The sequence below is a fragment of the Oncorhynchus keta genome, unplaced genomic scaffold, assembly GCF_023373465.1.
Source record: "Oncorhynchus keta strain PuntledgeMale-10-30-2019 unplaced genomic scaffold, Oket_V2 Un_scaffold_621_pilon_pilon, whole genome shotgun sequence".
In the NCBI taxonomy this organism is placed as follows: Eukaryota; Metazoa; Chordata; class Actinopteri; order Salmoniformes; family Salmonidae; genus Oncorhynchus; species Oncorhynchus keta.
Window position 1 is genome coordinate 436,702 of NW_026290975.1, and position 9,731 is coordinate 446,432.

A 9,731-nucleotide genomic window follows, 5' to 3' on the forward strand; every position below is an offset into this window, starting at 1 on the left:
AGTCAATGTCTAAGTCTGGTCAGTCAATGTCTTAGTCTGGTCAGTCAATGTCTTAGTCTGGTCAGTCAATGTCTAAGTCTGGTCAGTCAATGTCTTAGTCTGGTCAGTCAATGTCTTAGTCTGGTCAGTCAATGTCTTAGTCTGGTCAGTCAATGTCTAAGTCTGGTCAGTCAATGTCTTAGTCTGGTCAGTCAATGTCTTAGTCTGGTCAGTCAATGTCTAAGTCTGGTCAGTCAATGTCTTAGTCTGGTCAGTCAATGTCTAAGTCTGGTCAGTCAATGTCTTAGTCTGGTCAGTCAATGTCTAAGTCTGGTCAGTCAATGTCAGGTCAGTCAATGTCTAAGTCTGGTCAGTCAATGTCTAAGTCTGGTCAGTCAATGTCTGGTCAGTCAATGTCTAAGTCTGGTCAGTCGATGTCTTAGTCTGGTCAGTCAATGTCTAAGTCTGGTCAGTCAATGTCTAAGTCTGGTCAGTCAATGTCTAAGTCTGGTCAGTCAATGTCTAAGTCTGGTCAGTCGATGTCTTAGTCTGGTCAGTCAATGTCTAAGTCTGGTCAGTCAATGTCTAAGTCTGGTCAGTCAATGTCTGGTCAGTCAATGTCTAAGTCTGGTCAGTCAATGTCTAAGTCTGGTCAGTCAATGTCTAAGTCTGGTCAGTCAATGTCTAAGTCTGGTCAGTCAATGTCTAAGTCTGGTCAGTCAATGTCTAAGTCTGGTCAGTCAATGTCTAAGTCTGGTCAGTCAATGTCTGGTCAGTCAATGTCTAAGTCTGGTCAGTCAATGTCTAAGTCTGGTCAGTTAATGTCTAAGTCTGGTCAGTCAATGTCAGGTCAGTCAATGTCTAAGTCTGGTCAGTCGATGTCTTAGTCTGGTCAGTCAATGTCTGGTCAGTGAATGTCTGGTCAGTCAATGTCTTAGTCTGGTCAGTCAATGTCTAAGTCTGGTCAGTCAATGTCTAAGTCTGGTCAGTCAATGTCTAAGTCTGGTCAGTCAATGTCTGGTCAGTCAATGTCTAAGTCTGGTCAGTCAATGTCTAAGTCTGGTCAGTCAATGTCTTAGTCTGGTCAGTCAATGTCTGGTCAGTCAATGTCTGGTCAGTCAATGTCTAAGTCTGGTCAGTCAATGTCTTAGTCTGGTCAGTCAATGTCTTAGTCTGGTCAGTCAATGTCTTCGTCTGGTCAGTCAATGTCTTCGTCTGGTCAGTCAATGTCTTAGTCTGGTCAGTCAATGTCTTAGTCTGGTCAGTCAATGTCTAAGTCTGGTCAGTCAATGTCTTAGTCTGGTCAGTCAATGTCTAAGTCTGGTCAGTGAATGTCTGGTCAGTCAATGTCTAAGTCTGGTCAGTGAATGTCTAAGTCTGGTCAGTGAATGTCTGGTCAGTCAATGTCTTAGTCTGGTCAGTCAATGTCTAAGTCTGGTCAGTCAATGTCTAAGTCTGGTCAGTCAATGTCTAAGTCTGGTCAGTCAATGTCTTAGTCTGGTCAGTCAATGTCTAAGTCTGGTCAGTCAATGTCTAAGTCTGGTCAGTGAATGTCTGGTCAGTCAATGTCTAAGTCTGGTCAGTCAATGTCTAAGTCTGGTCAGTCAATGTCTAAGTCTGGTCAGTGAATGTCTGGTCAGTCAATGTCTAAGTCTGGTCAGTCAATGTCTAAGTCTGGTCAGTCAATGTCTTAGTCTGGTCAGTCAATGTCTAAGTCTGGTCAGTCAATGTCTAAGTCTGGTCAGTCAATGTCTAAGTCTGGTCAGTCAATGTCTGGTCAGTCAATGTCTAAGTCTGGTCAGTCAATGTCTAAGTCTGGTCAGTCAATATCTAAGTCTGGTCAGTCAATATCTAAGTCTGGTCAGTCAATGTCTTAGTCTGGTCAGTCAATGTCTGGTCAGTCAATGTCTGGTCAGTCAATGTCTGGTCAGTCTCTGTGTTGTGTCATTTGCAACCACTTCTATATATATAGATGTGAAGCCCCTTTTACAGGATCCTGATAACAGTAGACATTCCATTGCCAGGCCCAGAGGTTCCAGGGGACAGAGCTGAGGTCACCTCTTAAGTGTTAATAATTTCAGCATACCTCACTGTCAAACTATTCCCTAGACTACATAGTCCGCTACTTTTGACCAGGGCCCTATATAGTGCACTATATAGGGATTATTGTCTAAAGTAGTGCACTATATAGGGAATAGGGTTCTATAGGGTTCTAGTCTGAAGTAGTGCACTATATAGGGAATAGGGTCCCATAGGGATCTGGTCTAAAGTCGTGCACTATATAGGGAATAGGGTCCCATAGGGATCTGGTCTAAAGTCGTGCACTATATAGGGAATAGGGTTCCATAGGGATCTGGTCTAAAGTCGTGCACTATATATAGGGAATAGGGTTGTATAGGGCTCTGGTCTCTAGTAGTGGACTATATAGGGAATAGGGTGCCATAGGGCTCTGGTCTCTAGTAGTGGACTATATAGGGAATAGTGTTCCATAAGGCTCTGGTCTAAAGTAGTGCACTATATAGGGAATAGGGTCCCATAGGGATCTGGTCTAAAGTCGTGCACTATATAGGGAATAAGGGGCCATTTGGAACATGCTACAACTATTCTCTTATTTCCTCATATGATAGAAGGTCATGTCTCTCTTATCTTAACAGATAGCAATGTAACACTTAGTGAGGTGAGAGACATGAACGTACACACTTAGACATACTATCTATACATCCTGTTTGCAGAATATAGTATAGTGGAAATTGTAAGTATGAGAGTACAAAAATATTGAAACGACTGAAAGTATAGACCAACTAAATTGAATTTGGTCTGTCGATCACGTGAGCTGTAATATATTTAAAACTTAAACCTCCCAAGTGAAGGTAATAACATACATAACATCCCAGCTGTCTAATATGTGACATGAGTGGAATGGGAGGCTGGATGTTCATAGTGGAATGGGAGGATGGATGGTCATAGTGGAATGGGAGGATGGATGGTCATAGTGGAATAGGAGGCTGGATGGTCATAGTGGAATAGGAGGCTGGATGGTCATAGTGGAATAGGAGGCTGGATGGTCATAGTGGAATGGGAGGCTGGATGGTCATAGTGGAATGGGAGGATGGATGGTCATAGTGGAATGGGAGGCTGGATGGTCATAGTGGAATAGGAGGCTGGGTGGTCATAGTGGAATAGGAGGCTGGATGGTCATAGTGGAATGGGAGGCTGGATTGTCATAGTGGAATAGGAGGCTGGTTGGTCATAGTGGAATAGGAGGCTGGATGGTCATAGTGGAATGGGAGGCTGGATTGTCATAGTGGAATGGGAGGCTGGATGGTCATAGTGGAATAGGAGGCTGGATGGTCATAGTGGAATGGGAGGCTGGATTGTCATAGTGGAATGGGAGGCTGGATGTTCATAGTGGAATGGGAGGCTGGATGGTCATAGTGGAATGGGAGGCTGGATGGTCATAGTGGAATGGGAGGCTGGGATGTTCATAGTGGAATGGGAGGCTGGATGGTCATAGTGGAATGGGAGGCTGGATGGTCATAGTGGAATGGGAGGCTGGATGGTCATAGTGGAATAGGAGGATGGATGGTCATAGTGGATTGGGAGGCTGGATGGTCATAGTGGAATGGGAGGCTGGATGGTCATAGTGGAATGGGAGGCTGGATGGTCATAGTGGAATGGGAGGGTGGATGGTCATAGTGGAATGGGAGGCTGGGATGGTCATAGTGGAATAGGAGGCTGGATGTTCATAGTGGAATGGGAGGCTGGGATGGTCATAGTGGAATAGGAGGCTGGATGATCATAGTGGAATGGGAGGCTGGATGGTCATAGTGGAATGGGAGGCTGGATGGTCATAGTGGAATGGGAGGGTGGATGGTCATAGTGGAATAGGAGGCTTGATGGTCATAGTGGAATGGGAGGCTGGATGTTCATAGTGGAATGGGAGGCTGGGATGGTCATAGTGGAATGGGAGGCTGGATGTTCATAGTGGAATGGGAGGAATGGGAGGCTGGATGTTCATAGTGGAATAGGAGGCTGGGTGGTCATAGTGGAATGGGAGGCTGGATGGTCATAGTGGAATGGGAGGCTGGATGGTCATAGTGGAATGGGAGGATGGATGGTCATAGTGGAATGGGAGGCTGGATGGTCATAGTGGAATGGGAGGCTGGATGGTCATAGTGGAATGGGAGGCTGGATGTTCATAGTGGAATAGGAGGCTAGATGGTCATAGTGGAATGGGAGGCTGGATGGTCATAGTGGAATGTGAGGCTGGATGTTCATAGTGGAATGGGAGGCTGGATGGTCATAGTGGAATGGGAGGCTGGATGTTCATAGTGGAATGGGAGGCTGGGATGGTCATAGTGGAATGGGAGGCTGGATGGTCATAGTGGAATGGGAGGCTGGACGGTCATAGTGGAATGGGAGGCTGGATGGTCATAGTGGAATGGGAGGCTGGGATGTTCATAGTGGAATGGGAGGCTGGATGTTCATAGTGGAATGGGAGGCTGGATGGTCATAGTGGAATGGGAGGCTGGATGGTCATAGTGGAATGGGAGGCTGGGATGTTCATAGTGGAATGGGAGGCTGGATGGTCATAGTGGAATGGGAGGCTGGATGGTCATAGTGGAATGGGAGGCTGGGATGTTCATAGTGGAATGGGAGGCTGGATGTTCATAGTGGAATGGGAGGCTGGACGGTCATAGTGGAATGGGAGGCTGGATGGTCATAGTGGAATGGGAGGCTGGATGGTCATAGTGGAATAGGAGGCTGGATGGTCATAGTGGAATGGGAGGCTGGATGGTCATAGTGGAATGGGAGGCTGGATGGTCATAGTGGAATAGGAGGCTGGATGGTCATAGTGGAATAGGAGGCTGGATGGTCATAGTGGAATGGGAGGCTGGGATGGTCATAGTGGAATAGGAGGCTGGATGTTCATAGTGGAATGGGAGGCTGGATGGTCATAGTGGAATAGGAGGCTGGATGGTCATAGTGGAATGGGAGGCTGGATGTTCATAGTGGAATGGGAGGCTGGATGTTAATAGTGGAATGGGAGGCTGGATGGTCATAGTGGAATGGGAGGCTGGATGGTCATAGTGGAATAGGAGGCTGGATGGTCATAGTGGAATAGGAGGCTGGATGGTCATAGTGGAATGGGAGGCTGGATGGTCATAGTGGAATGGGAGGCTGGATGTTCATAGTGGAATAGGAGGCTGGATGGTCATAGTGGAATGGGAGGCTGGATGGTCATAGTGGAATGGGAGGCTGGGATGGTCATAGTGGAATGGGAGGCTGGGTGGTCATAGTGGAATAGGAGGCTGGATGGTCATAGTGGAATGGGAGGCTGGATGGTCATAGTGGAATGGGAGGCTGGATGGTCATAGTGGAATAGGAGGCTGGATGGTCATAGTGGAATGGGAGGCTGGATGGTCATAGTGGAATGGGAGGCTGGATGTTCATAGTGGAATGGGAGGCTGGATGGTCATAGTGGAATGGGAGGCTGGATGTTCATAGTGGAATGGGAGGCTGGGATGTTCATAGTGGAATGGGAGGCTGGGATGTTCATAGTGGAATGGGAGGCTGGATGGTCATAGTGGAATAGGAGGCTGGATGGTCATAGTGGAATAGGAGGCTGGATGGTCATAGTGGAATGGGAGGCTGGATGGTCATAGTGGAATGGGAGGCTGGATGTTCATAGTGGAATAGGAGGCTGGATGGTCATAGTGGAATGGGAGGCTGGATGGTCATAGTGGAATGGGAGGCTGGGATGGTCATAGTGGAATGGGAGGCTGGGTGGTCATAGTGGAATAGGAGGCTGGATGGTCATAGTGGAATGGGAGGCTGGATGGTCATAGTGGAATGGGAGGCTGGATGGTCATAGTGGAATAGGAGGCTGGATGGTCATAGTGGAATGGGAGGCTGGATGGTCATAGTGGAATGGGAGGCTGGATGTTCATAGTGGAATGGGAGGCTGGATGGTCATAGTGGAATGGGAGGCTGGATGTTCATAGTGGAATGGGAGGCTGGGATGTTCATAGTGGAATGGGAGGCTGGGATGTTCATAGTGGAATGGGAGGCTGGGATGTTCATAGTGGAATAGGAGGCTGGATGGTCATAGTGGAATAGGAGACTGGGTGGTCATAGTGGAATGGGAGGCTGGATGTTCATCTTTTTCATAATTATCTCTTTATTATTATGACTTATTGTTACAGACAAAAACATCAGTTGTTTCTATTTTTAACGGTTTTGTTACATTTCAGTCTTCTCTGATGTATATAAAGTGTAATATTGGGATGCAAACTCAACATGTAATACATGGCAACTCTATATATCTCACATGGTACAGGTGTCTTCTTCATTTTAAACCCATTACCATGTGTGTGAGGTGGATACTTCTGTTACAAAGTAGATGTGTTTAAGACTACCCAGAAACACTCTGTGTGAGACCCTGATTTAGCCCACTGCTGGAAAATGTAATCAAACATGCAATCAGAGACTGCCTTCTGCCAGCAGACCTTAATTAAGATGGGCTGAGTGATGCATGATGTTATTAGTGATGTACATTACAGTGTCTCAGTGCAGTGTCTCAGTACAGTGTCTCAGTACAGTATCTCAGTACAGTAACTCAGTTCAGTATCTCAGTACAGTATCTGGAGTGATGGAGGTAGATATGTATAGGGGGAAGGTGACAGGGATACTGGAGTGATGGAGGTAGATATGTATAGGGGGAAGGAGACAGGGATACTGGAGTGATGGAGGTAGATATGTATAGGGGTAAGGGGACAGGGATACTGGAGTGATGGAGGTAGATATGAATAGGGGTCAGGGATACTGGAGTGATGGAGGTAGATAGGTATAGGGGTAAGGAGACAGGGATACTGGAGTGATGGAGGTAGATATGTATAGGGGTAAGGAGACAGGGATACTGGAGTGATGGAGGTAGATATGTATAGGGGTAAGGAGACAGGGATACTGGAGTGATGGAGGTAGATATGTATAGGGGTAAGGAGACAGGGATACTGGAGTGATGGAGGTAGATATGTATAGGGGTAAGGGGACAGGGATACTGGAGTGATGAAGGTAGATATGAATAGGGGTAAGGGATACTGGAGTGATGGAGGTAGATATGTATAGGGGGAAGGAGACAGGGATACTGGAGTGATGGAGGTAGATATGTATATGGGTAAGGAGACAGGGATACTGGAGTGATGGAGGTAGATATGTTTTGATGGAGGTAGATTGTCGTTCTTTTAACGCAACGTAACGTAATCAACACTGCTAGCTAGCCAGCTAGCCCCCGAATAGCAGCACTGTAGAAACTATTACACTCAACGGAACGACTTGATTAGTGTAGTGTCAACAACGCAGCCACTGCCAGCTAGCCTACAAAGTCAACAACGCAGCCACTGCCAGCTAGCCTACTTCAGCAGTACTGTATCATTTTAATCATTTTAGTCAATAAGATTCTTGCTACGTAAGCTTAACTTTCTGAACATTCGAGACGTGTAGTCCACTTGTCATTCCAATCTCCTTTGCATTAGCGTAGCCTCTTCTGTAGCCTGTCAACTATGTGTCTGTCTATCCCTGTTCTCTCCTCTCTGCACAGACCATACAAACGCTCCACACCGCGTGGCCGCGGCCACCCTAATCTGGTGGTCCCAGCGCGCACGACCCACGTGGAGTTCCAGGTCTCCGGTAGCCTCTGGAACTGCCGATCTGCGGCCAACAAGGCAGAGTTCATCTCAGCCTATGCCTCCCTCCAGTCCCTCGACTTCTTGGCACTGACGGAAACATGGATCACCACAGATAACATTGCTACTCCTACTGCTCTCTCTTCGTCCGCCCACGTGTTCTCGCACACCCCGAGAGCTTCTGGTCAGCGGGGTGGTGGCACCGGGATTCTCATCTCTCCCAAGTGGTCATTCTCTCTTTCTCCCCTTACCCATCTGTCTATCGCCTCCTTTGAATTCCATGCTGTCACAGTTACCAGCCCTTTCAAGCTTAACATCCTTATCATTTATCGCCCTCCAGGTTCCCTCGGAGAGTTCATCAATGAGCTTGATGCCTTGATAAGCTCCTTTCCTGAGGACGGCTCACCTCTCACAGTTCTGAGCGACTTTAACCTCCCCACGTCTACCTTTGACTCATTCCTCTCTGCCTCCTTCTTTCCACTCCTCTCCTCTTTTGACCTCACCCTCTCACCTTCCCCCCCCTACTCACAAGGCAGGCAATACGCTCGACCTCATCTTTACTAATTGCTGTTCTTCCACTAACCTCATTGCAACTCCCCTCCAAGTCTCCGACCACTACCTTTTATCCTTTTCCCTCTCGCTCTCATCCAACACTTCCCACACTGCCCCTACTCGGATGGTATCGCGCCGTCCCAACCTTCGCTCTCTCTCCCCCGCTACTCTCTCCTCTTCCATCCTATCATCTCTTCCCTCTGCTCAAACCTTCTCCAACCTATCTCCTGATTCTGCCTCCTCAACCCTCCTCTCCTCCCTTTCTGCATCCTTTGACTCTCTATGCCCCCTATCCTCCAGGCCGGCTCGGTCCTCCCCTCCCGCTCCGTGGCTCGACGACTCATTGCGAGCTCACAGAACAGGGCTCCGGGCAGTCGAGCGGAAATGGAGGAAAACTCGCCTCCCTGCGGACCTGGCATCCTTTCGCTCCCTCCTCTCTACATTTTCCTCTTCTGTCTCTGCTGCTAAAGCCACTTTCTACCACTCTAAATTCCAAGCTTCTGCCTCTAACCCTAGGAAGCTCTTTGCCACCTTCTCCTCCCTCCTGAATTCTCCTCCCCCTCCCCCCTCCTCCCTCTCTGCAGATGACTTTGTCAACCATTTTGAAAAGAAGGTTGACGACATCCGATCCTCGTTTGCTAAGTCAAACGACACCGCTGGTTCTGCTCACACTGCCCTACCCTGTGCTCTGACCTCTTTCTCCCCTCTCTCTCCAGATGAAATCTTGCGTCTTGTGACGGCCGACCGCCCAACAACCTGCCCGCTTGACCCTATCCCCTCCTCTCTTCTCCAGACCATTTCCGGAGACCTTCTCCCTTACCTCACCTCGCTCATCAACTCATCCCTGACCACTGGCTACGTCCCTTCCGTCTTCAAGAGAGCGAGAGTTGCACCCCTTCTGAAAAAACCTACACTCGATCCCTCCGATGTCAACAACTACAGACCAGTATCCCTTCTTTCTTTTCTCCCCAAAACTCTTGAACGTGCCGTCCTTGGCCAGCTCTCCCGCTATCTCTCTCAGAATGACCTTCTTGATCCAAATCAGTCAGGTTTCAAGACTAGTCATTCAACTGAGACTGCTCTTCTCTGTATCACGGAGGCGCTCCGCACCGCTAAAGCTAACTCTCTCTCCTCTGCTCTCATCCTTCTAGACCTATCGGCTGCCTTCGATACTGTGAACCATCAGATCCTCCTCTCCACCCTCTCCGAGTTGGGCATCTCCGGCGCGGCCCACGCTTGGATTGCGTCCTACCTGACAGGTCGCTCCTACCAGGTGGCGTGGTCGAGAATCTGTCTCCTCACCACGCGCTCTCACCACTGGTGTCCCCCAGGGCTCTGTTCCAGGCCCTCTCCTATTCTCGCTATACACCAAGTCACTTGGCTCTGTCATAACCTCACATGGTCTCTCCTATCATTGCTATGCAGACGACACACAATTAATCTTCTCCTTTCCCCCTTCTGATGACCAGGTGGCGAATCGCATCTCTGCATGTCTGGCAGACATATCAGTGTGGA